Genomic DNA, 25,963 nt, shown 5'->3' with positions numbered 1-25,963 from the left:
TTGTTTGCTGTTAGTGTATAAAAATGCCACTGATTTTTGCATGTGACTTTATACTTACTACTTAGTGGAATTCATTCATTAGTTCTACAGGGCTTTTTTTTAGTGGAATACTTAGGGTATTTTTTTAATTTTTAAATTTGTTCTAATTGGTTATATATGATAGCAGAATGCATTTATGCTTTCTGATAAATCACACATAAATGGAGTATAATTTCTCACTGTTCTGATTATACATGTTGTAGAATCACATTGGTTATGCAGACATGAGATAATAATGTGTGTTTCACTCTACTATGCTTCCCCTTCATTCCCTTCTACCTAATATAAAGTAACTCTATTCTTCTCTAGCACCCCCTCTACCTTATTGTGAATTAGCATTTGCATATCAGAGAAAACATTTGTCCTTTGTTTTTTCAAGTTTGGCTTATTTCACTTAGCATGATATTCTCCAGCTCCATCCATTTACCAGCAAATGCCATAATTTCATTCTTTAAAACTGAGTAGTACACCACATTTTCTTTATCCATTCATCTGTTGAAGGACTCCTAGGTTGGTTACATAGTTTAACTATTGTGAATTGAGATGCTATAAATACTGATGTGGCCACATCACTATAGTATGCTGATTTTAAGAACTTTGGGTATAAATCCAGGAGTGGGATAGTTGTGTCAAGTGGTGGTTCCATTCCAATTTTCTGAGAAATCGCCATACTGCTTCCAGAGTGACTGCACCAATTTGCATTCCCACCAGCAATGTCTGAGTGTACCTTTCCCCCTACTCCTCGCCAACACTTATTGTTGCTTGTATTCTTTATAATTGCCATTCTAACTGGAGTGAGATGAAATCTTAGAGTAGTTTTGATTTGCATTTCTCTAATTGCTAGAGATGTTGGACATGTTTTCATATATTTGTTGATCGATCGTATTTCTTTTTTTTCTTTAATTAATTATTTATTTTTTATGGACACCATTTTGATTCATTGTACACAAATGGGGTACATCATTTCATTTCTATTGTTGTACATGATGTACATTCATACCATTTGTGTAATCATACATGTACACAGGGTAACGATATCTGTCTCGTTCCACAATTTTTCATATCCCCCCTCATTTCCTTCTACATAATCTGTAATTCCTCCATTCTTCTTTCACTCCACCCCCCCCCCCCTTATATATCATCATCCACTTATCAGGGAAAACATTCAGCTTTTTTTTTGTGATTGGCTTATTTTGCTTAGCATGATATTCTTCAACTCCATCCATTTACGTGCAAATGCCATATTATTATTCTTTATGGCTGAATAATATTCCATTGTGTATATATACCACAGTTCCTTTATCCATTGGGAGAAAATCTTTTCCACATGCACTTCAGATAGAGAAATTATATCCAAAATTGAACCAACACAACTTTATGCCAAAAATACAAAGAACCCAATCAATAAATGGGCCAAGAAACTGGAGAGATACTTTATAGAAGAAGACACATAGGTGATTAATAAATATATGAAAAAGTGTTCAACATCCCTAGTAATTAGAGAAAAGCAAATTAAAACAATTCTAAGATTTCATCTTACTCCAATTAGAATGGTTATTATCAAGAACACAAACAATGATAGATGTTGGTGTGGATGTGGGGGAAAAGGCACATTTTACATTGCTGGTGGAGTTGCAAATTGTTGCAGCCACTCTGGAAAGCAGTGTGGAGATTACTCAGAAAACTTGGAATGGACCCACCTTTGGATCTAGTTATCCCACTCCTTGGTTTATACCCAAAGGACTTAAAATCAGCAAACTACACTAACACAGCCATATCAATATTTATAGCAGCTCAATTCACAATAGCTAGATTGTGGAACCAACCTAGATGCCCTTCAACAGATGAATGGATAAAGAAACTGTGGTATGGTTTGTATTTCTTCATGTAAAATTATATCAACTGCAACAGAACAATATTTAAAAACCAATTTAGATGCCTTTTATTTCTTTTTCTTGCCTAAATGTTCTAGGTGAAACTTCTAAAACTGTGTTGAACAAAAGCAACAAAAACCTCTTATTTCCCCGTTTCTCATTTTAAAGGAAAAAATTTAGTCTTTCACCATAGAGTATGACATCAGTATTTTTTTTTATTATGTTGCAGAAGTTCATTTCTATTCCTAGGTTGATTTTGGTGGCTGGAATGGTGCTCTGACCAGGGCCACCTGGCTGTACAACAAGGCAGAGAAACAGAAACAGAACCTGCCAAGTTCAGAAGGGCATAAGCTGGTGGGCATGGCCTCACTTCGTAACCACCAACTCCTTAGAGAGCTCATCCCCAAGATCCACCCACTCTACCAGGCCAGAGTCAGCACACCCACGAGGGCTGAGTCCCCATGACATAATTACTTTCCACTGGGCCCAAGTTCTTCAAGGTCCTCCTACCTCAGTACTGACACTCGGAGGTCAAGCTTACAGCACGTGAACTTTGGGGCAAACTATTTCCAAACCACAGGACTTATTTTTTGTCAGTGTTATCCATCTTGTACAATTTCTCCTTTCAGTAATGTCAACTTTTGCTTCAGGTATTTTGATGGTTTATTATTATGTATGTAAGTGTTAATAGTTGTTATGCCTTCCTGCTGTGTTAGAATTATAATAGTATATGATGTCCTGTTGTGTCTTTTACAAACTTTAAAATTTTTAAGTCTATTTGTCTGGCGTTTGTATAATATTACCTGTTGTCTGTCTGTCTGTCTCTCTCTCTCTTTGGTACTAGGGATTGAAATCAGGGTGCTTAACCACTGAGCCACATCCCAGACTTTTTTTATTTTTATTTTTTATTTTGAGGCAGGACCTCACTAGTTTGCCTGAACTGTCCTAGAACTTGGCTTTTTTTGCAGAGCAAGTCTAGTGGTAGTAGATTGTCTTAACTTTTGTTTATCTAGGAATGGCTTGATTTCTCTTTACTTTTGAAAGATAATTTGCTGGATATAAACTTCTTGGTTGATAACTGCTTTCCTTCCACACTTTGACTATATCGGCCCAATGCTTTCTGGTTGCCAAGGTTCTTGATGAGTAATCTGCTGATCATCTTACTGAGAATTATAAGCGTGTGATAAATTTCTTCTCTCTTGCCATTTTCAAGGTTATTTCTTTGTCTTGTCTTTTGACAGTTTGATTGTAATGTGTCTTAGTATGAGTCTCTGAGTTCAGCCTACATGGAGTTCTTTGAGCTTCTTGGGTGTTTATATTCACACTTTTATCAAGTTTGGGAAGTTTCCAACCATTATTGACTTAAGTCATCTCTTGCTCCTTGGTCTTTCTCTTCTCTTCCTAGGACTCCCACAGTGTTGGTTTGCTGAATGATGTTCCTGAGAATTGTTAGGCTCTATATGGTTTGGATATAAGTTTACCCCCAAAAGTTTCTGATAAAGCAGGAATATTCGGAGGTGAAATAATTATATTATGAGAGCCATAACCTAATCAGTCCATCCTTGTTTGAATGAGATAACTGGATGGAAACTGCAGGCAGGCAGTATTCAATCAGAAGAGGCAAGTCACTGGGGGCATAACTGAGAAGGTTCATCTTCCCTGTGGCCCCTTCCTCCCTGTTTCCCAGCCACCGCAAATAGCACAATACTCTTCCCCCACACCTTCCCACCATGATGTGCTGCCTCACTTGGGTTCAGAGCAATGGAGTTGGCCCACCATGGACTGAACCTCTGGAACCATGAGCCAAAATAAGCTTTTCTTTCTTTAAGTTGTCACCGTCACGTATTTTGGTCATAGCAACAAAGAACTGACTAACACAGACTCTGTTTTTCTTCAGTCTTTTTTCTTTCTGCTTCTGAGACTTAATTTCAACTAACCTATCTCCTGATATTTTCTTCTGTCTCTTTTTAAATCTGCTTTGGACTACTTTTGTGAATTTTTTTTTCTAAAAAATTTTTCTGTTGTCTTTATCTATATGTCCATTTCTTTCATGCAGAAACAAAATTGGAGAATTTTGTTCAGGAACAAAAATGGAGTATTAACAATCTCCATGTCAATCTTATTTCTTTGCACATTAGGGCAGTTGTTTAAAAATCTTTGCTTAGTACATCAGCTATCAAGTCTCTTTCAGGGACAGTTTAAGTGGATTTATATATTTTTACCCTAAATGGTCTATCATTTCCTATTTCTTTGTGTAACTTATTATTTTTTGTTGGAAACTGGACACTGGAATCTTATAATGTGGTAACTCTGGAAATTAGATTCTCTTTTTTGGAGCTTTCTTTCTTCCTTTCTTTCTTTCTTTCTTTCTTTCTTTCTTTCTTTCTTTCTTTCTTTCTTTCTTCCTTCCTTCCTTCCTTCCTTCCTTCCTTCCTTCCTTCCTTCCTTCCTTCCTTCCTTCCATTCAGGGATGAACCTGAGTGTAAATTTGAGGCCTTCTCAATTCTTTTCTGAGCCTGCACTTTTCCCATGCCATGTCTTGTGACTTTCTAAGTTCTCCTGTAAATGTGATTCCTCTTGACCGTCTTAGACCTTAAATATCTCACTCCCAAAAGGAATAAAAGAGAAAAACACAGTGGGAAAATATGCTGGCTCTTTAAGTCCCTTGGAACTTATTTTAGCTGGAGGGGTAGGGCCTTCCCACGTGGCTGTCCTCTGAATTCGCAGTCAGATCATGGAATAGAGCAGAGACTCCTGATATTGGGAAGGTAGGGTCCTTATTGCTTACCCTGGTTCCTGCAAACTGTGCTCACGTTGCTCCTAAGCCCATGCATGGCTGTCTGTCACAGGGCTGGGAGGTAAGAAATGAGCAGCTGTTACAGTGATCAGAGCTGAAATTGACCAAATTTTGCCACAATTTATTCTCTAAGCTTTTTCCTGTGAAGGAGCAAGTCTTGGAGTAAACACCAGATTTCCTAAATAGTTACATAGACAGATTCCCTCCTGGTAGGATTTTTGCCTAGGAAGTCTTGCTGCTGTTTCTTACTCTGTCTTCTCAGAACATTCCTTTTTCAACTTTTAAGGTCTATGAGAGCTCAGCTTACTCACCAGCAGGGGAGTGCCTACGTAATGTAGGCGAAAGCAGCCTTTGGGGAGCCATGCGTTTTCCCACCTAATCCCACAGCGATTTTTCATCCCTATTACCAAAATACCTAACATGAACAACTTAAAAGGAGGAGAGATTCGTTCTGGCTCACAGATTCAGGTTTTCGTCCATAATCGGCTGGCCTCTGCTGCTTCGGGACTAAAGTGAGGCAGAACATCCTGACAGAAGAGCCTGGTGGAGGAAAGCTTCTCAGCTCAGGGTGGCTGAGAAACAGCAAAAGAGAGAGGGGAAGGGGTTGAGGACAGGAAACACCTTCTGGAGCTAGACCCCCACCTGGCACATCCTCCCACCATGGCCCCACCTGCCAGAGTTGCCACCTCCTTGCTGTACTCCATTCAGCTATTGATGGGCTAACCCACCGATGACGTCAGCCTTGTGATCCAATCATTTCCCAGAAGTCCCTGCTCTGGACATTGCTGTACTGGGGGCCAAACCTTCAGCATGTGAGCCTTTGGGGGACACTCCAGATCCAAACCATGACAGGTGCTTACCAGCAGCTTAATGACCCCTGGTCTCCAGAAGGAAAGAAGCTTATGCGTCTTTACTCATCCACATATTGTTTAGTAGGGGGTTAGGGGGAAAAAAAAAAAAAAAGAATTTATAACAAGTGTCCAGGTCCCGAGTCTCAGCCTTTCTGCACCTGTGGCCAAGTTAAAATTCTTTCTGGCCTTGCAGGTACCTAAGAGTTACCTTTGAAAGTCTCAACAGAGACCAAAATAATTTTCTTCTCAAAAAATATACTGTTGTCTTTTGAACTTGAAACACCATTACATAAAGCATGTATCTTTTAGCATTGAAATACAATAGTCTCCAAAGGAACATGCGGACATAGAGGAGCTTCTCGAACAATATTTAAGAAGTAGTCTTACTTTTGAAACGTGATTTAGAGATATAGAAAGCAGCTCATCGACCACTGAACGCCCTAAGGGGTGCCATTCAAAAAGTTTGCCCTCTTCTTTAAGGAACTACACCAAGTGTTTAAGGGAACTGCTCTAAATAAATTAGTGAGAGCGCTTACTGTTGTTTCAAGAGTGTTTTATTTGTTATAGTTCTAGTGTGATAACTATTAGAATGTCCCCTTAGGGCAGGTTGGTAAAGCACGTAATTTTTAAAATTGGAAAAATAGCAGAATGACTCAGCATGGGGAGATAGGATTCTACTTTCAAATCTTCCTGTGGCTGTTGAGCTTCCTGTGAGGTTGAGCCGGGTGGTTAGGTACCCTTAGGTCAATTTACCCTGGAGAATCTATGACTGGTGATGTCGGCTTCCTACTTCAACGCTGGGCAACGTGTGTCCTGCACATTACCACCCTCCAAGAAGAGTGGGTGCTACCAATATCTTTATTGTAATCTCCCATATTGGCAGCGTTAGCATCAGCAGCGGTCTGCCGAGATCACTGGGCGTAGCCACGTGTGTGTCCACCAGAAGACGTTTCTCTGGTCCGCTGTGCTGCATGAGCACTGATTCCCTTAACAGCAGAGGCACCGGGAGGTGGTCACCAAGTGGAGAAGGTGCTCACGGGCCACACCGCGAAGGGGGGCACCGCTGGGGAGCCGTCTTCCTCAGCCTCCGCCTTCACGCATGGGCCTTTGACAGCAGCATGGTTTTGAAACCAAGCAAGTGAGGCGATCTGAGGGCAGCAGACAAGCAAACACCAGCCGGAAATCAGGGACCACGACTCATGCATCTTTATGCAGGTCACCTGGCATAGACCTTACTTCTAGTTTCAGTGCAAAAGCATTTTTAAATTAATGTGCCACACACCTGTAATCCTGGTGGCTCTGGAGACTGAGGCAAGGAGGGTCACAAGTTCAAAAACTGTCTCTGCAATTTAGTGAGGCCCTAAGCAATTTAGCAAGACCCTGTCTCTAAATAAAATACAAAAAGGGCTAGGGATGTGGCTCAGTGGTTCAAGGCCCATGGGTTCAATCTGCAGGACTACAACTACTACTACTGAAAATAAACAAAAATAAAATAAAATTAGTGTGCCAGTAAAACATATTTTTATTACATTGAAAATGGTATATTCTTTTAAAACTTCTTTAAAACGTATTCTTTGTATGGATACATGATGATAGAGTGTATTTTGACACATTATGCATAATAACTTATCCTAATTAAGATCCCATTCTTGTAGTTCTACGTGACGTGGAGTTTCACTGAGTGTGTATTCATAGATGAACACAGGAAAGTTATGTCTGATTCACTCCACTGTCTTTCCTATTCCCACGTCCCCTCCTTCCCCTTCCTTCCCCTTTGTCTAATCCAACAAACTTCTATTCTCCCCTCCCCCTGCTTATTATGTGTTAGCATCCATGTATCACTTAGTTTCACTTGGCAGGATAGTCTCCAGTTCCATTCATTTACTGGTAAATGTCACAATTTCATTCTTATTCATGGCTAAGTAATATTCCATTGTGCATATATATCACCTTTCCTTTATCCATTCATCTGTTGAAGGGCACCTAGGTTGGTTCCTAGCTTTGCTATTGTGAATGGAGCTGCTGTAAACATTGATGTGACCATGTCACTGTAGTATGCTGATTTTTAAATCCTTTTGGTATAAACCAAGGAGTGAGATACCTGGGTTAAATGGTGGTTCCATTCAAATTTTCTGAGGACTCTCCATACTGCTTTCCAGAGTGGTTGCACCAATTTTCAGTTCCACCATCAATGTCTGAGTGTACCTTTCCCCCCACATCCTTGCCAACATTTATTGTTACTTGTATTCTTGATAATTGCCATTCTTACTGGAGCAAGATGGAATCTTAGAGTAGTTTCCATTTGCATTTCTTTAATTACTAGAGATTTCTATCATTTTTTCCCATATATTTTTTGACCATTTGTATTTCTTCTTCTGTGAAGTATCTATTCAGTTCCTTTGCCCATGTATTGCTTGGGTTTTTTTTTTTTTTTTTTTTTTTTGGTGTTAACTTTCTTGAATTCTTTATATATCCTGGAGATAAATGCTCTGTATGAGATATGTTTGGTAGAGATATCCTCCCATTCTGTAGGTTCTCTCTTCATGTTATTATTTCCTTTGCTGAGAAGAAATTTTTAGTTTGAATCCATCCTATTTATTGATTCTTGTTTTTACTTCTCGTGCTTTAGGAGTCTTGTTAAGGAAGTCAGGTCCTAAGCAGACATGGTGAAGATTTGGGCTTACTTTTTCTTCTATTAGGTGTAGGGTCTTTGGTTGAATGCATAGGTCCTTGATCCACTTTGCGTTGAGTTTTCTACATATGAATTTCCAGTTTTTCCCAGCACCATTTGTTGAACAGGCTATCTTTTCTCCAATGTATGTTTATAGCTCCTTTGTCTAGTATGAGATAGCTGTATTTATATAGGAATATCTCTGTGTGTTCTGTTTTGTTCCATTGGTCTTCATGTCTGTTTTGGTGACAAAACCATGCCATTTTTGTTACTGTGGCTCTGTAGTATAATTCAGTATCCAGTGTTGTGATGTTTCCTGCATCACGTTTCTGGTTAATGATTTCTTTGGATATTTGGGCCTCTTATTTTTCCAAATGAATTTCATGACTGCTTTTTCTATTTCTATGAAGAACATCATTGGGATTTTAATAGGAATTGCATTAAATCTGTATAACACTTTTGGTAGCACAGCCATTTTGACAATATTAATTCTTCCTATCCAAGAACATGGGAGTTCTTTCCATCTTCTAAGGTCTTATTTAATTTCTTTTTCAGTGTTCTATAGGTTTCATTGTAGAAGTGTTTCACTTCTTTTGTTAGATTGATTCTCAAGGATTTTTTTTTTTTTGAGGCTTTTGTGAGTGGGACAGTTTTCCTGATTTCTCTTTAAGCTGATTTGACATTGGTGTATAGGAACACGATTGATTTACGTGTGTTAATTTTATATCCTGCTACTTTGCTGAATTCATTTATGAGTTCTAGTAGCTTTCTGGTGGAGATTTTTTTTTTTTTTTTTTGGTATTCTAAATGTAGAATTATGTCAATGGCAAATAGGGACAGTTTGAGCCCTTCTTTTCCAATACTATCCCTTCAATTTCTTTCTTTTGTCTAATTGCTCTGGGTAGCGTTTCAAGGACTGCGTTGAATAGGGGTGGTGAAAGAGGACATCCCTATCTTGTTCCAGTCTTTATAGGGGGTGCTTTCAATGTTTCCCCATTTAGAATGATGTTGGCCTTGGGTTTAGCATAGCAGTCATGAAATTCATTTGGTTTTTACAATGTTGAGGTATGTTCCTATTATCCCTGGTTTTTCTAGTGTTTTGAGCATGCATGAATGCTGAATTTTGTCAAATACTTTTTCTGCATCTTTTGAGACAATCATGTGATTCTTGTCTTTAAGCATAGTGATGTGATGAATTATGTTTATTGATTTCTGTATGTTGAACCAACCTTTGCATCCCTGGAATGAACCCCACTTGAGCATGGTGCATTATCTTTTTAAATGTTTTTGTATGCAATTGGCCAGTAAAAAATGGTACTTTCTTAGAGAAGGCTTTCTGTATGTTGAATAGACTTGCTCACACCACTTAGGAACATTTGCTATAAAAGTAAGAGGCAAAACACAATTCAGGATATCCGATTTTCTGATATCAGAGTACACAGCATATCATATTTATATACTTTTGCTACATTAATACATGTGTGTAATATAAATAGTAGTTTTTTCAGAGCCCGTGGTGAAATTCTAGGCTGAGGCAAAATAAATAAATAAATAATAAATAAATAAATAAATAAATAAATAAAGTGCTCAAAAGATTTTTCTTGTGTAACCTCCAAAGTTTTGAGGATTCAACATTTTCTCAGTTTCTCTGGCACTGTGTGTATGTGTGTGTGTGGTGGGTAAGATGTTCCCATCTGCTGCTCAGAGTTGTAGGAAGAGCTTGTAGAAACAGGTTTTCTTTTCACATAATGTTCCTGTGTTGTTAAATCTAATGCAATGGCAATGACCTAGAACATGATGACAAATCAATACGGAGCTTCCAATGAGAGCTTTTTAAGGACTTTACTCTGTCAAAAAAATATCCGGCTTTGCATTAAAGTCTGATTGAAAGAAATCACCATGGATGCCACATACCTTTATCTGCTAAAGTTAACACAGAAAGGAGCCTTTGTTATACATGCACAGTATTTGCCTTTTTCTTTTCAACAGGCTATTATTTAATATTTGTTGAACCCGATCGGGGTAGTGCGCACGCTGCTCTCTGGGATGCACAGAACATTTTCTCTATGGATTAACTTGCGCACATCAGAGGTGCTTTTAGTGAGTCAGGCAGCCCTGAGAACTCTGCATAAAGGCTGCTTGCCTGGCAGAAGTGCAGTGGGTGGTGCTTTAAGAAAAACCCCCAAAGGGTGAAATCCCTTCACGTCAAGATTTCTCACCTGCTACTTAAAATCCTCTCTTCCTTCTCAACACCTTCCTACCCCATTAACTTCTTTGGATGCTTCTTTGTTTTTTCAATTATTTGAGTAAAATATAGAAAATGATCAGTTCTGCCCTGATTTTTTTTTTTTAACTTCTAGTAAACCATTGCATACATAGAGTTGGTTATAAGTCATTTTCTAAAGCAATGATTCTCAAGCCTTGAGCTCAGTAGTCATACCTGACAGGTTAGATTTATTCAAGCATCACATTCCTTAATTCTTTCTTTGTATCATTTATGACACAGAAGAAAGAAGAGAGAGAAAGAGGGATAAAATTTTCGGTGGGTATTTGTGAATATTTATTTGGCAACACAGCTGTGCACACAAATATGGACTATTTTTTAATTCCTGGAAGTGCGACATAGCATCCAAATTTAGGTGAGTCAGCTGAACTAGGAATGCTAATTTTAAAAAATGGGATATTATTGGAGTTCCTTTTCTCTCTCAGTCTCTTTTCTTTTTTGCATAAATTGCACACTTAATGTTTCATTCATGATTTTCAGCTTATCTTCCTTTAAAGTGAAACAAGATGAGTGCAGAAACTTTATTTTTCTAATTTTTATTCTCTCCCAGTCTTTATGAATTTTTCTCCCATACATAACCATTTTCCCCAGGGCCTTGCTTTATTGGAAATGTGTACCCCTCAGTTTTCATTGAACTGATTCTTTCTGCATGCATATTTGTAAGTGTTAGTGAATATCTAAATTAGATTACCTAATTTTAATGATAGCACATGTGACATAAACAGGAGGAAGAATACTTACTTGTTTTTTTGTTTTCCTTTAAAAGTTTAAGTTCATATTTCGCTGAGTTATGTTTGCTTTGTCTCCTGCTGGCGACAGGAAGGGCTGGAAGCCATCGAAGTGTTTATCAGTTGGGTTCTTCCTCCCTTCCTCTGTGTGGCTAGAAACATTCATTTCGGTCAAACTTTCAGGTTAAAAAACACATCATGAGAACATTTCCAAATGAGCAGGCTGGTATATGGAAGCACCGAGAATTTCCCTTTTTAAAATGATTTGTTTAGCATTATCTCTTAACTCTCAGAATAGTAATTCATATTTATTACACACCAATTTGAAAGAGGAGCAGATATGTACCAGTGCGAGGGAGGCAGACAGAATTGTCTAAAATGGGTTAGCAATAAACATCCCAAAATGAGACAGGGTGGGTATGTGGTTTGCAGAGGACAAAATTTCAGAAAAGAGGAAGTGAGCCACGTTCAGTGAGAGTTACAAAGTCTCACGTGCCTCCCGGGTGCATGAAAAGTGCCCACGTGTGAGGATCAAATGAAAGCACACAGGTGACCCACAGGTGTTCCGAGGGTCCTGTGTATAGACTGGATGATCCGCCAAGACCAGCGCTAGTTTCTCTTCTGCCATCTATACATGCTCAGTACCCACTGGTAATGTTTTTTCATAAAACTCACAGTTGTTTTTTTCCAATTGTGTTATCTATCTCTATTCTGATTATAGAAAACATCACTTTATTTCTTAAGAACCAGTACAGCAGATTTTTAAAAAATATATGCTCAAAGTAGTCAACCTTTAAAAAAATATGGCAGTCTCTCTTTTTGTGATAATGCTGGGGGTTGAACCTAAGGGCACTCTACCATTGAGCTATGTGCCCCAACCCTCTTTCCTTCCCGCCTTCCTCTCTTTATTTCACCATTTATTTTATTTTCATTTGAAGACAGGGTTTCCCTCAGTTGCTGAGGCTGGCCGTGAACCTGTGATCTTCCTGCCTCAGCCGCTCATGTTCCTGGGATCACAGCTTGTGATGGCCTCTGGTCACCCACCACTAAATAGGAGAAGAAAAAAGCACAGAGGTGGCCCCTCTGGTGTAGCCCAAAAGAGGAAGCTGAGTCAGAGGTGGACACTGTGTTTCCAGTATCTGCTCCGTTGCCATTTGTGTGAGGGTATGCGTGTGTGTGTGTGTGCATGTGTGTGCGCACTTACTAGTTCAGTTCACCGTTTGGGTTCAATTATTTCCTTGGCAATTGTATTTTATTTTTATTTACTCATTTTTTTTTTTATATGGTGCTAGGGATCAAACCTAGGGCCCTTGACCACTGAGCTACATCCCAGCTGGTGGAATTTATTTTATTTATTCTTGTATTCATTTATTTATTTATTTTGGAGGGGAGGTATCTGGGGATTGAACTCAGGGGCACCCAACCACTGACCCTCATCCCCAGCCCTACTTTGTATTCTTTTAAGAGACAGGGTCTCACTGAGCTGCTAGTGCCTTGCTGTTGCTGAGGCTGGCTTTGAACTTGCCATCCTCCTGCCTCAGCCTCCTGAGCCACTGGGATTGCAGGTGTGTGCCACTTCACAGGGCACTTTTTTATTTTTTATTTTGAGGTGATTTCACCACGTGATCATGGCTGGTCTTGAATTTGTGATTTGCTGGATTACAGGCTTATTTTTTTAATATATACATGTATATATATATATATTTAGTTGTAGATGGACACGATGCCTTTATTTTACTTTATTTATTTATCTTTATGTGGTGCTGAGGATAGAACCCAGTGCCTCTCACATGCTAGGTGAGCAACTACCACTGAGTCACAGCCCCAGCCCTGGCGGATTTTATTTTTGACTAACTCACCCGTTGTTTTCACTTAGCAAGTAAGTGGTAGAGATGGAAACGAGCTTCAGAGTCTCTGGCTCTGAACCCAGGTGTTCCATACTGCAGTACGGACGGCCCTTGAAGACATCACACTAAGTGAAAGAAGCCAGTGGCAATGGACAGACGTTGGGACTCCACTTACGTGAGGTCTTAGAGCAGCCAAATTCACGGAGTCAGAAAGCAGAGTGGTGATTGCCAGGGGCTGGGAAGAGAGAGCAATGGGAGGTCACGCCGGGTACAGAGATTCAGGTGGGGAGGATAAAAGAATTCTGGACCCAGGCGACGGCCATGGGCACAAATATAAGCATGTGCTTAGCTGCACCCTTAAAACCGGTTAAGACTGTAAATTTTATATTACATATGTTTAACTACGATTTCAAAAAAAAGATTCAAAGACTAACACGTTTTCCAATTTAACAGGCTACACATTTAATAATATGTGATTGATCTTCAAGTAAGTATAGCCAATTTGAAGCAAATCAGTAGCTGCATTTGCATACACTTTAAATGTTTGGTACAAACTCGACATAATTCCTGAAAAGAGGCTGACGTGGTGATCACCACTTGACGAGAAGTCATAGCAAGGTGATGTATGACAGTGCGTCATGTTTCTTTCGATGTGAACAGTGTTCCACAGTTTATAAGGTGTTTGAGAGATAAATTAACTTTGAAAATGATTTTTGTCAACATATGACCATTATCCACATATTTAAAGATAGGAAAATTGAGGCTGAGGGAGAAAATATCCTGTAGAGACAGATGAATCTCCTGACTGAAGAAGGAGAGAGAGAGAGAGAGAGAGAGAGAGAGAGAGAGAGAGAGAGAGAAACTTTGCCAGTGGAAGCACCAAATCCAGACCATTGCCTCTTTAGGGGCATGTTAAACACATTCTCAGGACAAGGGTGTCCAGGGCACAGGAGGACCGAGAACACCCAGGGATGGGAGGTGGTGAGCCAGGGTGTCAGGGGTCAGTGCCTGTCATACTTCCACTGGGTAAAACCTCCATGCTCCTCGTGTTAGGTACGGCAGCCTTGGGGGACGGGGTTCTTCATTAAACTTAATACTGAATCCTAAATGGATAAACACTGCACTGTATTTTCCTCCTCTAGTTCCGTAAACTTTCAGTGCTTGTCATCCTTCCTGTTATTTCTGAGGAGGACAACAGAACTCTAAGGGAGATAGCAGAACCCAGTCACTGTGTAACAGGCCACGCCGGACAGGCCCTCTCTTTTGTGTTTGGAAGGTGTCTCTCCCAGTACGTGCAGGTCTGCTGTCTGAAGTGGATTGTGAGCATCCAGTGGGCGGGGACCCTGTCATTCTGGATTAGCTCTCCTGCAGGTTTCATGGATCGCCATGAGCAGGGCAGAGCTTGGTAGAGATCACTTGACCAACTGATTAGACAAGTCATTGTGCCAGAAGGAAGGCCAACTTTAAAATGTCTGCAAATTCCCGAACTCTCCACGAGGGGAGACCAGTGACCTGACTTCTGGGAATTAGTAATGTGATACAGCTTTTCCGCCGGCTTTGTCTCACCTGTTACAATTTGGTGTCCTTGGGCTGTGACTGGAAAACATTACTAGCCAACAGCTCTCACAAGCATGACTTGGAGAAATCTACTGATGCAGAGCAGGTGACAAGCCCGGATTGTCCCCACAAAGCAGATCCTCCAGGGAGGCCTTCAAGGTGGGTATATATTGTGGCCAGCTTCTTGCTCGGTTTGAGGACAACAGATCTACCTTTCATCTAAAGAGAGATCTAAAGTCGTTTGACTGGAGACTCTTGTAGTAGAAGAAGATCTATTTTGGGAGAAAATAGGTAGAACAGAGACAAGATTGTGGGCGGAGTGGATCCCACGTGAACTGAAATTTTCTGCATCATATATGCAGTGCCTCAAAGCCGATTTTGGAAATCACATTGAGCCATTTGGCCACATTCAGATGGCATCGGCTAAGAGGTATTTTAGTAAAGTAAATCTTGAAGTGCTTTTTTTGCTGGACTCCCGGCTACGATGTCCTGCAAAGACGCGTGAATAGATTTGGAGTTTGATGAGCTGGTGTTGCCAACTAATTCTACTAGGCCGGAGCTGTGAGATTTGGCCGGTTTGCACCTCAGTCTTCACCTCTGGAAATGAACACAATCGTGTGCTTTACGAGATGAATGTTCACAGAAAGAGTTGTGCAAATAATACGTGTAAATTTCCCCCACACTGCTGCACACCTCGGAAAGTTAGAGCTTCATTCTTCTTCTTTTCCATAAGAGCTGGTCTTAGTGACTTGCTTCCAATAAATATATTAAGAAAAGGGAAAGTTTATATTTTTAAAATGCAAAAAACGGGCAAATATTAGTTAAGTGATGGAGGTCACCATCACTGGTGGCAAGGAATGCCGATGCTACCCTCTGAGACCAGGGAATGCAATGGAAACTTCACCTCTGTGGCATTCTTTCCCCAAGAACCCCAGGCAAATCCTAAGTCGTCATCAGACAAACACCAGCAAAGGTCATCCTAGAAGCCTGATCTAGATTCTTCAAAGGTGTCATGAAAAATTTGGAAAGACTAAGAAACTATCACAGACCAGAGGAGACTAAGGAGACATGACAGGGCGGCAAGTGTGGTGCTCGGATTTGGCTCCTACAACAGAAAAGGACACCAGCAGAACATCTGTCAAGGTCCGTGTGACATGTGTAGCTAAATATTGTACCAGTGCTTATGTCTCATTGTGGACAAGTGTGCCATAGAGGAAATGGCAAATTACCAGAACTCTCTGGGTTATTCTAATGACTGTTCTGTAAATCTAAAGTTATTTAAAAAATCAAAGAAAAAAAAAATAAAAAGCTGACCATGGTCATTGAGATCATGTATGTAACAGGACTTTACAGATGCACCAGATAATGAAAATCTGAGTCATATTACCTTAGCAGAGTAGCTGAGTTTGATTTTCAAAAACTTAGTGATCCACAGGACCTACTGTGATATATTAATAGCAAGTTCTAGACTGATAAGTAGTGTGCAGTTTCTCTTCTCTTTTTTTTTTTTCCCCCACCAAGTAAATTAATTTAGGCTTAAAGATGAACAGTACTCATAAAGAGATGAGGAATTTGAGGAAAAATTTGATAACAATCCGTGTACTATTTGTAGGCAGCTCAGACCAGCATATGTGTACTAATGATCAAGTAATTGATAGAGTTCATAAATATGCAAATTTCATTCATACAAACTTGGGTGAAATTGGACAGTAAATTATAAATTCAAAATCTAGAAGATGTCTATAAAGATTAAGTTAACTTTCCATTTTCTTCAAAATTGACAGCACTAGCTAAAGCAAGATCAATATTAATTAGGAAATCCAGAGAGAAGAATAAATTACGGAAACTGGTTGGTTAATGGAACTTGTGCCATTCAGAAATTTGAATTGCAGAATTTGAGGTGACAGTAATATGAGGAATCACCTGCTCCAATTTTTTGGTGTTAAATCAGGAATAAAAACATTTAATTTAGAGATGGTGGAACTTTGTCAAGATCATTCTACTGGCTGCTAAGGACACAATTAGAACATAGGTTTCTTGTTTCATTCATTCGTATCCCTCTGAGGTGGGGATTCTTAATGAGAACCCATGAGCTTTAGGAATCTTGGAACACCTGGAATTATATGCAAAAGCTTACCTACATGTACACAGGTGAGTCTTCTCAGAAGGTCTATAGCAGCTTCCATCTTATTCACAAAGAATAAGAGCACCCGGTCTGGAATTCGAAAAACACTGATTCCCAACTGTTTCTAGGAAAACCCTCAAATCATTTTAACACTTCTAGAATTTGTATTGGTTTTAATTGGGAAAACAGTAGCTCTGACCTAATTGTTTCCCCCAAATTACTGCACTCTTTGGGAAAATAAGACAATATGGTTTTGTCTCGAGTATGATACCCTATTCTCTGAGAAAACCATAACTTTCTCCTGTGGTCTGAATGTGTCCCTCGAAATTCAGGTGCTAAAACTTCACAGTCAAAGATGAAAAGGTCAAGTCAGAGGGTGGAGTCCTCATAGACTGGATTAGGACCCTCATGAAAGGACTCGAAAGAGATGGGCTTCTCTCTCACATTCCTCCTCCATGTGAGTTCACAGCATCAGTCCCCTCCTGAGCACACCACAGCCGGTGACATCTCGTAAGGTGGGGCTGGACTTTTCCCTTTGCTGAATGCTGGGGCTTGATTTTGCACTTCCCAGACTCCAGACTGTGAGAGAAAAAGATCTGTTCTTTGTGGACTACCTAGTCTGGATATTTTGTTATCACAACACAAATGGATTATGACGGCTTGTGTCTACGAAGCAAAAGATAAAAGACATGGAGCCACTCCTCAATGCCGATCTCTGTTCTGGGTGCTGTATACGTAGTAACTAATTGAATCCTCAGTAATCACTTCAGGTGGGCACTAATATTAGCCCATTTTACAAATGAGGAAACTAAGGGACAGAGAGGTTTGGTGACTTGTTTGGAAGTTGCCAAGCTAGTAAATAGGAAGGTCCTAGCTTTTGGAACCGAGCTTTAAGGTCTGGCGTTTAATATCACACTATCTTCTTTACCTTTGACACATTGTTTATGTGGTGCATTGGATAAGCAAGCTGATGATTGAACTTCTGAATTCATACCTGTGGAGGCAACAGAATGTGGGGCAAGGAAGTAAGTAAGCAGGATTCTATAAATATGGGCAATTCTGTCTTCACCTCTTTCTAGCTCACTTGAATTAAGTAACTTACATTCTAAGCCTTATCTTTCTTATGTATAAAATGGGACTGGTGTAATGTTTATCTCCTAGGGATATTCCAAGGATGAAATGGGATAATGTAGTTAACACTCTACATGCCAAATATTCCAGGTGACTATTCCAGGTGACTCTCAGAAATTATAACTGGATATTCAACTCCCTCTGACTTCCATAACATGTTTTTCATCAAGAAAGCAAAAGATGAGCAAAGGATTGAGAAACCTGAATATAGATGAAATGAACTTACTAGGATTTCAATTTATACGGATACCAATTTCATGAATGTCTAAAGCAGCAATAGAAAAAGTTACCATGACTAGTATAAAGCAAACAGAAAATTCATGGATCTCTCCAAGCGTTTAATGATGGATGGACATTAATTTTTAGAATCAGATGAGGTCAAATGGTAGGAGCTGTTCCTTGTTGATCCTTAGGTTCCTGGGGAAGCCGTAGAACTTGTTTTTGATGTACTAATACATCTCATCATACTCATTCCATAGTCTGAAATGCAATCACAAAAATAACACGATTAAGAGGTAGATTAAATGAAGGGAGGATCTGCCTTCATATATCCAAACAGGTAGGAGACATCAACACGCAACATTTAGATGAGTGATTTGGGGAGCACATTTTAGACATGTAAGTCACAAGCTATGCTGATTCCACTGCTGTGCATTCATATTCTAACATGGTACCCAGTGAACTCATCTATAAATTGCATGGAAATTCTGATTTATAAAACACTGCTCCTTGGGGCTTCCTTCCATTCATTTCTCCTTTTGCTTCCTGGTTACCGAAACACTTTGCACAGGATCAAAGCAGCGTTCATACAGCGTATCAATGCATGTCAGTGCAGGATAATGGCATCTTGTTAAAAAAAAAAAAAGTGTGTCCTCAGGAAAGGTGTCGAGAAGACATTGAAATCAACTGTCAGTCTTTTTATGGGTCCGATTGTATTTTGAACAGACAAAATGCCCCCAACTTTAAAGTCTTGATAGCTGTATTGATGCTGAGTGATTCCGACTTCTGAAATCAAAGAAGAGATCGGGGCCATTATATGGCGTATGCGAATTCTTCCTCATGCATTTAACCCTCATTTACTTCTGTGGGATGAGGTGCTGTGTCTAAGTTGAAAGGCTGAAAGCTTGAGGGGTATGGGCATTCATTCTGAGATTTGCTATTTGATCAAATATAAGGTTTTTGATTTAGATTAGCTGTCACAGTCTCCTCATTTGTAAAATGCAAGTGAGAAATGCATACACCAGAAGAAAATGAAACTTGATAATTTAGCATCAAATACACCTCTGTTGTTCTAAATAGCCTCATTCTTTACAAAGTAGTGTCACTGGACAAGGCTCCTAAGAAGCGTGTCAGTGACCTAGTCTGCCTTAGAATAGTGGTGTCACCTGAGAACATCAACACATTTCGTCTTCAGAACTGTATTATTATTATTGACTGCATGTTTATTTTACCCCACGATGGGATCTGCAATTTGAGATTTTTAACCTGTTATTTTTATTTAAAGAATGTACTAAGGCTTTGTGTGTCCAGGCAAAAATACAAGGGGCTGTTCTTTATAGTCTCTGAACTTTCCAGATAGAACAACTTCAGCTAAAGCCAAGGTCTTGGGCTCCAAGTGCAGAGACCTGTGGAGAGGAAGTTGTGGGAAATGGTCTGCAAGGGGAAATTGCCACCTCTTTTCCAATTAGCCAGAAACTTAATAGAGGAAATAGGATTTCAGAAGTTGAATGATGGGCACTCTGGACAAGCCAGGTGTGAAGAACAGCTTGAGGAAGTAGGAACAGGATAAAATGTTTAAATGGAATGAAGACCACAAAGAGAAGTCACAAGGATTGCAACGCATCGTGAAGCGAGTATTACCAAGTGTCCTCTGTCCCCAGGTGGAACTCTCCTCTCCCTAGAATACAGTCTCAGGGCAGACCTTCCCATTCAGGCCCCTTACTTGGGAGGCTGTCCCTGCTCTTGAATTTCCCTAAGCCTCTACTTCCTGGGTAATTTTTGGGGGGCATGTGAGAAGTAGTAATCAGGTGAGGGTTCCCCAAAAGAAGAATACTTGATGTATGCTTTTCTTTCTTTCTCTTTTAAAATTTCTATTGATTTATTTTATTTTTTATAGACTGATTTTGATTCATTGTACACAAATGGGGTACATCATTTCATTTCTATGGTTGTACATGATGTAGATTCATACCATTCGTGTAATCATACATGTACACAGGGTCATGATGTCTGTCTCATTCCACCATTTTCATATCCCTCCCTCTCATTTCCTTCTACATAATCTAAAGTTCCTTCATTCTTCTCTCACCCCCACCCCCCACTCCCATTATATATCATCATCAACTTACCAGGGAAAACATTTGGCCTTTGGTTTTTTTGGGATTGGCTTATTTCACTTAGCATGGTATTCTCCAACTCCATTCATTTATCTGCAAATGTCATAATATTATTCTTCTTCATGGCTGAGTAATATTCCATTGTGTATATATACCACAGTTTCTTTATCCATTCATCTGTTGAAGGGCATCTAGGTTGGTTCCACAATCTAGCTATGGTGAATTGAGTCACATTGATGTGGCTGTGTTACTGTAGTACGCTGATTTTAAGTCCTTTGGGTATAAACCAAGGAGTGGGATACTGCTTTTATTTCTTACATTGGATCATTCAGCACTGGAAGGAAAATTTAGCAAACCTTTATTGAGAAGCAATTGCTGTGCCAGACAAAACAATACAAAACAGAGAAAGGGGTCCTGTCCCCTTGGCTATGTTTGTGCTGATGGTAGTCAGCATGGAGGGACACTCAGTGCTACATTGAGAAGTCAGGGAAGACACATCCAGAAAAGGTGGGAGGTCATATTTTAGCAAATCCTTGAAGGATGAGTGCCAATTAGCTACAGGGTAAAGAAAGAGTAAGGAAACGATGAATCAGGAAGGACTGAGATTTAAGACTAATCTATAATTAGGATATAGCAAACAGATGGTTGTCAAAGTAGGACACAGTGGCAAATCCAAAAACACAGGTTCTATGGCTGGAAAGATGTCACTCTAACGACATTATGGATGTTTGGTCAAACTGAGCAGGGTGCTGGGATATTGAATGAAGTTGAAAAGCTATGTTTTAGATCTTGCCATTTTTGATAACTGCTGAGCTAGAGGGCTAATCCTGATGTCTCGGATGTTGTTAAGGTAATAGTTAATGGTTATTATTGTCTTACAGCATTTGAATCTAGCTTAAAAGAGAAGAGTGCTTGCAGCCAAACCACAGGGGATGAAAACAGAAATTTCTCTGACTAGTGATAGCTGTGGATGACAGAGATGACATTTATTACCAGCGACAGCTAAATTTCTATGTATAGCAGAGGGGAAAATGAGAAAGTTTGAGAAGTCAATATGGTGGCAGGAAATGACTAAGTAGAAAAACATGGCGGTGAAGAGATCGGCCTCCAGTTCTCACTCTGCAGACGGGACACAGGCAGCCTCTCTTGGGACAGCCTCCTTTGGTGTCTAAGGGCCACCTCTGCATTCTGAGGTCTTGTTCTTCACAAGAGTCTATCCATGTCTCTCAAGGGTTTAATGCTTTGCTTTGGGAACCTTACTTATGGGTATCTCCCAACATTCAGAAATTTCACTTGCTTTTTCCAAATTCTTGCACTTTTAATGTGGATACTAGCCTAGCAATATCAGCCATTGATAAATCATGAAGCTTTAAAGTAAAGCAAAATGCCCAGTTGGGGGAAATGCGATTAGTCTTGACTGAATTACAAAACGTGAATGCAGTTTCCTCAACTTTGGATGGCAGAAGAGAGATTAGAAATTGTTAGACTCTACATGATCCATCTGTAGAACTGCTGGAACACGCCAAAGGGACTAACCCAGGCAGGATTCTCTCTACCCTGCGTGACACAGAAGAACCTTAGCACTGCCAGGGCAATTTTCTTTTTAAGGGGAATCCATGAAGAGTGTAAGATATGAAGAGTGTTAATAATTAGAGGGAAGATAATAACTGTTGAAGAGAATCACACAAGATTGGGAGCATGTACTTATTTTCCTATTGGTAAGAGGTATCTCTATAGAATAACATACTCAAACATATATGGTGGAACTTATAAAGACTTCTGCCTGCCAAAACTCCTACGTTTTTTTTTTTTTTTTTTTAACAAGCCTATCATCTTTCAAGTCTCAACGATCTCTTTTATTCCTTATTCAAAAATGTTACGAATTAGTACTTTTGATCTCATTTAGATACTGACCTTTCAGATTAAACAATTTATACTAACATGTGAATGACTAATAAGAAAGATCTATCAATGGCTATTTATTCTTCAAAATGCCAATCTGTTATCCAGATCAAGAGTCTACTTGATAGAATGTGTTTAGTATTATTTTTTCCTTGTGGGCTGGATGCTTAAGGTGCTTCCCATGTTACTTGTTTTCTAAAGTTATTTTTAAAGTCATTTATTTCTCCTCCTTCTTAATTAGCCTATCAGGAATAATATTCACATAGCAAACATTGTTTAGCAATAAGAATGACATATATACCTTTGCCTCCCTTTTGTAAACATTATAACAATGTGAAGAATCTTGTTGGAAAAGAGGGAAAAAATGTTTCACTGATAACCTCCATAGATTTTAATTGTGACTTTTCTTCTATACTTCATTCATAGCCATAGACATAGTGTAGCTTGAAAATTCAGTGATGTAATGCTTACAAAATTCGCCCTCCTATTAATAGACATAATAGCTGTCATGTGTTAAATGACAGGCACATGGATAAATACTTTATCTGTATTTTTGCTTAGTCTGCACGATCGTACAGAGAAGTAGATAGAATCATTATCCTTATTTTCTGTGAAAAAGACTGAGGTTACTCAGCCCGAATTACTCAGCTGGTGAGGTGGGGACCCAGGCAGCTTGAGGCCAGAGCCGCCTACGATTTACTTGTCATGAATAAGTTAGACCAACTTTTCCCCAACAGTGTGGGCCTCAGCATTAAACTTTAACAAGTTCTTAAGTTAAAACAAACAAATGAACACAGAAATCAAACAACACAAAACCTTTTGCTATCTTAATTTGCAGTCATTATTAAGGATGCTAGCTTTCCCCCCTGCTTTTTCTCACTTGTGTGAATTGTAGGTTTTTCAACACGGGAGTAACAAGTAAAAGCTCCTGCAAGGTGAGCGTGGATTTGTGCAATGCCCCTGCATAGGAAGGTGTCGGTGGGACTCTGTTTCCTCCTCATAGTTTGAGTCCATGATGGAAATGGGTACATCCTTTCAGAGAGAATTCAGTTGTCTGGCCTGATGAACGTGGTGCATGAGGAGAGAGGGATGGGGAGGGAGGGGACATAGGCGATTTATTGCAATTGCCACAGTGAATTCCGCGTTGATCTTGCTTCTCCCACTTGGGCCACGATTTTAAGCCTGGCGTCACCTGCACTGAGGAATGCATTTGCAGTAATGGCCAGGCCGCTGGATGGTTCCTCTGTCTACAGAAGCGCTAGGGCTGTGATCAGGGCCGCCACGCTCGAGCTGTTATCTGAAATTCACTTTTGCGGTAAGGATGGACTCATCTGCTTCCTACTGACAGCAGCTTCCATTTACTCCAGTGCCGCTCCGCGGCGGTTACCAGAGGAAAAGCCACAACTGTTAGAAGTCCTGGACGGTCGTAGGTAGCGGTCACACATCAACTCGCCTCAGCCTCCGATGTCACTGCAATCAGCGACTTCCTTTCTTCCTGCGAGTGAAAAAAGAAGCTGAACAAGATCCAGTGGTCAGGGGCGCGCTGCCTCTGTGTGGCAGGCAGGTTAAATGGTGAGGCGGCTAATTAGGGACTCAGTGGAAACCAGTGGATGTGACAGAATTCCTGCAGCAGCGTCCCTCCTCCCCCCAGCTCCGAGGTTTGGCCTTTCTACCCTTCACCCCTGCCCTGTCATTATCTGCAGATGTTATCTGCCCCGCAGATGTTGAAACTGTGAGATCCCCAGGCTGCTTCCCACCCTGCCTCGCCCCCTCCCCCATCCCCTTCTGCACTGGGGCTCCCGTTCCTTCAAAAGGAGGCTCAGAACAGGAGCCACGGATTGAAATGCAAAAGGCAGCAGAGAAGTAGGCCTTTTATGTTCACCGGGGGTGTATCCTGTAATGTGCTGCAGCTACTATCTGATCATAGTTCTTTCAACAGTTTAAAACGTAAACATTTACTTTATGACTCTTAAGAATTCGTTCCACCCAATAGACTGCAAGATATATATATATTTTTCTCTCCAACTCAAATGCACTTAGGATTCCCCAAATGAAACACTTTTATGGAAGGTGGAACCTGCAGAATTTCCCAATCTCTCAGTCATTACCACCGTCAGATCCTTACGGCAGTTAAAAGTTTTTCTTGTTTTTAATGTTTTTATTAGTATATGATAGTTATACATGATACTGGGATTCATTCTGATATAATCATACATTCATGGAATATGATTTGCTCCATTTCATTTCCCAGAACTACTTCCTTCCCTCACCTGTCATTGCAGTTTTGAGTAGATAGAAGGTTTTGCAACCCATGGAATTAAAAAGTTTTTCTTAATGACTGACCTTGTGGCAGAAGGAAGTCGTATAAGTGATAATATGTAACAGCACACCGCATCTACCTGTTCTATTATGATAGAACAGACGTGAATTTTCCTGAATCGAGTGGTACAAGACAGAAGACACTGGTCAATGACATTCAATGGGCAATTATTTAAGCCACACCCAAAGGTGAGAATCGAGAGGCCTAGTTGACACAAATGACTTGCGGCACTAAAAGTCCATGAATAAGTAAACTGAGGCCAGGTAGCTCTGAAAGAGAAAATTAACTTTCCAATCTGTGACAAATATGGACCTACCTTTGAGAGGAAAATTCTTATTGGGGTATCTTAGTGAACATACTATATGTAAAACGACTGAATTTGCTAACTTCTTTGATTTCCTTCTCCATCTAATTAATTTGACTGTTTTATGCCTTCCTAAATAGAGACAAAATAAACCAAGGACAAAACTATGTGAAATATGCATGTGCACGCACACACACACACACACACACACACACACACACCCCCCTACCTCAAAGTATACTTTAAAAATCAATATAGAATGATCTTTCTGTGCCTGATACATCCTTCTCTGTTTAGGAGGTTTTCTGTCTTTCTCTAGAAGGGAAGACTTTACACTCTCAGGAACCAAGGTGGTTCTGCCTCTGGATGTCACCCACCATGGCGATGGGTCCCTTCAGCTGCCTTCCACCTCCCAGCCTCTTTCCCTTTTCACAGGATCATTTGTGTTCACACACATCAGGGACAGAGGCAGCTTGAGACCTCAAAAACAATCCACCAGGGTTGGTAGGCAGACTAATTCATTCAAAGATGATCCAAATTAAATTAACCTAAAATACCATTTTTAAAAAAAAAAAAGTTTTCCATTTATTTTTTTTCCAGGCACTGGTGAGAGTTTTGCTAAAGAACCATAAAGTAAAGAGAGTTGCTAAATAATATTCCCTTTGATAAAACAGAGTTGTCCTTAAAAATCTTAGGAAATATTTCTACCATATGTCTCTTAGATTAAGATCACAAGTGTTAAGTAATGTGGTAACTTTTAGCAGGTTAACAATCACAGCTTAAATTTCATAAGATCTGTGGGTAACCTTTGTGACCCAGAATCAAAGTCTATGGTATTTGCTTTCACATACTTCTAAACAATAAGACCCATTAGCAATCTTCTCGGATAGTCTCAAGTAGTTTCATATTTGCAAGTGGTGATCAATTTTGTAAAAACATACATCAGCCATTAAATTGATATTTCCTTTTGGGACTCATTTTTATAAACATTTACATTTTCTCAAACAAAGGACCTCAGTTCTTTTATCATAATATTTTGGAGGACTATTTTTTGTGAAGGAATAAAAAAAAATCAATGCTGGGATTTGGGTTTAAACGTGTAGTTTAGTGGGACTGTTCAATATCTGCTGTGTGGAAATAGGGTTCCAACATGATATATTGTGAGTGTTGTTCTTAAGTGTTTCGTATGTTTACAGC

This window comes from Sciurus vulgaris, assembly GCF_902686455.1.
Source record: "Sciurus vulgaris genome assembly, chromosome: 7".
Lineage (NCBI taxonomy): Eukaryota > Metazoa > Chordata > Mammalia > Rodentia > Sciuridae > Sciurus > Sciurus vulgaris.
The sequence above is the reverse complement of the archived record's forward strand: the minus strand, read 5'-3'. Positions refer to the sequence as shown.